The sequence below is a fragment of the Saccostrea echinata genome, unplaced genomic scaffold (assembly GCF_033153115.1).
Source record: "Saccostrea echinata isolate AGI-Se365-2 ecotype Australia unplaced genomic scaffold, CSIRO_AGI_Sech_v1 ptg000005l, whole genome shotgun sequence".
Lineage (NCBI taxonomy): Eukaryota > Metazoa > Mollusca > Bivalvia > Ostreida > Ostreidae > Saccostrea > Saccostrea echinata.
The window spans coordinates 6,493,485-6,497,900 of NW_026889754.1; positions in this window are offsets into that span (position 1 = coordinate 6,493,485).

Here is a 4,416-nt window from a genome sequence, read left to right on the forward strand (position 1 = left end):
CCCTTTGAGTTTGAATAGTAAAAAGTAATGTTTGGGAAAAAGCAAAGGGGGGGGAATCACTCCCCCCTCCCCCGGTACTAAGTGACTGTTGTATACAATATGCAGTACCTTAATCGATAATCTTTGAAATATTTATATATGCCAAAATCTGTAATTCAGGATGGATTAAACATGGTGCCACAAACCTGGAGTAGTAACAGAATTGTGAACACGAAAAACCAAATAACGCATAACGGGAGACCTTATGTGTTGTACAATTTTCCGAAACTTTGTGGCACCGAAGATTTCTTGTGGGACGTTGAGGAAATGAAAATAGATTTATGTAAAGAGCATTGCATCAAAAAGTAGGAAGTGCCTTGTGATCAAGATTTGTTTGAATTGTGTCATCTTGAAATGAAAAATCATGATTGGCACAAGCCAGTTAACCAACAAGAAGCAATTGATTAATACATATCATCATCTCCTGTCATTCGAAACATTGATTTAAAAATCAAATGCACTGAGATCAAAATTGATTCAACTTCTTTGTTGAAAGTATCATTTTCGGACATGATTATCTAATCTGTGTAATTTTAGAGTAGATGGTGTGAATTTGTGATAATTATTGTCTTGCTATGCATTGGCAATTTTTCTAATTTCAGGTTTGAGAATAAATATTGATAATTATCATGCCATTTTTTTAAGCTTTATGCTATAGAAAACAGTTATCAGATCATCTGACTTCAACCTGAAACGTCAAGACGAAGTAATTATTTCAGGAATACATATTGATCATTCAAAAATTAAACATGGACACTTATTGAATCGGGAGTCTCAGCCAGAATGTATATCCTGTGACTGTCCGATAACTATAAATCATATTCTCTTGGAATGTTCTGATTTTACGCCTATTCGAAGTGGTCTTTTTAGTAATGTGAGAACGATGTTTGAACTTTTTACAATGTTAATGTTTATACAATTTTAGAATATTTACATAAACTGATTTTTACAGTAAAATTTAGAAACAATTTTAGTAATTTGTGATGAGAAATATATAGATCATTTTACTTTTGAACAGTTTACATATTTTAAATTTTAAGTCCGTCGGACGGGACATTAAATGGTGCCCCGTGTAAAGGATTACAACCACCTTGGCACGTAAAAGATCGTTTCTCTGGATTTCGAAAAAGAGTAGGCTCACTGGGGGACGACAGGGAAACTAACATCTTTTCAAAAACCGTTCATTTAAACAAAATTATCCGCCGAAACATGGCTGAAATATTGCCGACTCGGCGTTAAACAATATACAATTAATCAGTCTTGAGGTCTAAAGAAAAGAATTCAATGGCGAGAAATTTCTGATGCAATAACCAAGACATGGATAAATAGTGGTAGATAATAACTAATGTACAATATATTATATGGTACACTTTGTTTGTATGTTGTTTAACGTCCCTCTCGAGAATTGTTCACTCATATCGAGACGCCACAACTTGCCGGTGAGGAGCTGCAAATTTTGTCCTATACTCGGCACTTACGGCCATTGAGCAGTGAGAGATCTTTTTCGTGCCAGCACCTACTGCGACACGGGACCTCGGTTTATACGGTCTCATCCGAAGGACCGGTCTCCGCGTCCCACAGTGCGATTCGAACCCGCGACGTAAGGATCAACTTCGCGACTCTAGAGCAGACACTCTAACCACTGCGCCACGCGGGCGACTAGAGAATACATTGTCTAAGTGTATTTGGTGTATTTAGCAAAAAGTATGCTCCATGGTATGGTATTATTCCCAATAAGATAACTTGCCTGTATGAACGCTCCTACACTCGGCAAAAAGGGGTCTAATTAAGCCGTTCTATTTCAGTTTCAAGAAATTTAGGACAAACTTTTGTTAGATTACAAAATTAATATTCTATGACCGATTCAATAAGGAGAATTCCCTGATAATAGAAAAGACCCAAGCACCTAGAATTGCTCCTCCGATAAATTGTACAATCCTTGGACTTCTACTGAAAGTCTCTTACTATGCTAAAAAGCCTAGAAATTTCGAAAGTTCACGTAGGTCACCGTGACCTACTTTTGACTCAACATCACATGAAATCCAAAGATGCAAAAACTGACAAGGTGTGATGATTTCTTTTTATCTCTCAGTATCAGAAATATTAATCTTTTTAAGTGTTTTGAAAATTAGATATCAAATTCAGAAAGTAGGTGACAGTGATCTGCATTTTAGTTGACACACTTCAAGTCACAATAACCGCCGATATATGGCTGAAAAATTCCTGACTCGGCGTAAAAGAACAATAATCAATCAATCAAGTCACAATAATGCATCAACTGAAAAGCTTTAATGATAATAGGTTTTGACAAGTCCAAGAGTCCAATATATGTATCAAAATTAATTTGAATATTAATGCTTGCAAATCTCAAAAATTAGGTCACCATACTTAATTTTAGGTCAATTCACTTTTGCATTTCACTTAATGAAATTAACAATTAGAACACGGGGAAAAAAGAACAAAAGCCGTCGTGTCATAAGCAAAAACAAGTCTTAAAGCTGTGCACATTAATGTAGAAGGTCCGATGGAAAACACAGGCGAATCAAGTCAGCGATATTCATATGTTCAAACTAATTACACGTCCGCAGCTTATGTTACTGTCGGGATGCCGACCTTCATCAACCCCAACAGCAACGAAACAGTAGCTTTGGTTCCTCGGCACGGAGGAATTAAAAGATACAGCAGAGAGGAAAGACAGTGCATGATGGTAGACGTCACAGTCTTTGTCAACGCCTGTTAGAGGACGCCGTGATCTGCGACCTGTACAAGGCATCCTTTAAAACACAATCTGCCCACACAGAAATCTCCACAATTATTCCTCACCATCATGGTCAAGGAAGTTTGACTGGCTCTATACATGAGAATAAGCGCAGGGCATTATTAAATGAATGCAGTCAAAGCCTTTTTCGAACTCAATTGGGTTCCATTTTGAGAGAAAAATTGATGGGGTTTGGTTTCAGAAAATGCGAAACATTTTGCTAAAACCTGCAAAGATCATCATATTGCCTGGCAACTCCTGCTTACATTCCATATAACAGCTGTACAAGAAATGGTCACCCCATATGTTCGATTCGCAAAGAGAAGTGGTCAGTCAATATCTGTAGTCTTTTATTACATTCTATAGAGAAATAAAGCAGAAAAACCAAATTGTGCTTATCTAAATATGCAAGTGTTTAGATTATCTCAAGAAATCATTAACTTCAGAATTAGAATCAGAAGAAACAATGCTGCTCTTGAACGAAACGCTAAATTTCCCATTGAAGAATTATTTTATGGCCACTTTCACCTTTGTAGTATCTTTGCGACTGTCCCGTGATACTACTTACTAACGATATTACGTAAGATGGCGGGACAGTCGCAGGGTTCTCTTTCAGTGCCAAGATATCCAGGCGAGAAGACGTGTGTAAGAGATCCAGACGGTGAGTCAGCCACGGGCCAGAATCTGCGGTGCATTGTGTATATATTGGGCTATTGGAGGAAGCCGTGTCGGCCTTATGCCTTGGAAGTGATCCGGCTGTCACGCAGATAAAGTCACCCCTCACACTCCGGGTAGGGTGGGGGATATTCCGGGGAGGGGGTTACTCACCATATGTTTATAGCGGGAGTGGTTTGCCTCCCGTCACACACTTTTTGCTCAGTCAATGTCAGGCCACATGGGAGAGGGGTTGCCATCTGGGGGGGGGGGGCCTTGAAATGCCTTGTTCTGTGGATTACTTGCATCGGACCGGATAAGACCGTATAAACCAATGTCCCATGTCGCAGTAGGTGTTGGCACGAAAAAGATCCCTCACTGCTAAATGGCCCCCAGCATAGGTATAAATTTGTAGCCCACCACCGGCAAGTGGTGGCGTCTCCATATGAGTAAAAAATTCTCAACATGGGCGTTAAACAACAACAAATTTGCATCGGGAAATTTGTCACCTTTTGTTTGAAGGCATCATTTGGTAACATATTCGGTTGTTCTTGTTTGTGGGTCTTCTTTCAGGACTGAAATATCATACTCACTTAATAATAGAATGTCCTTAATTTATTTAGACATTCTAGTCGCTCCCCCTTTTATGCCCCCGTATCGAAGATTCGGGGGTATTATAGTTTTTGCCCTGTCCGTCCGTCTGTTTTTCCGCAAAAACTTTAACATTGGTTGAAGCTATGGCTTTCATATTCACATGTGTATTCCTTCTGACAAGACCTTTCCTAGGGTACCATCATATTTGACCTTGGAGTTTGACCCAGTTTTGCAAAATTTTACCGAACTTTAACTTTAGCCATAACTTCTGAACAATTGGTGTTAGGGCTTTCATACTTCACAATTGTAATCCTTGTGACAAGACCTACTTTTGGATACCACCAACTTTGACCCTTCGACCTGGACTTGGG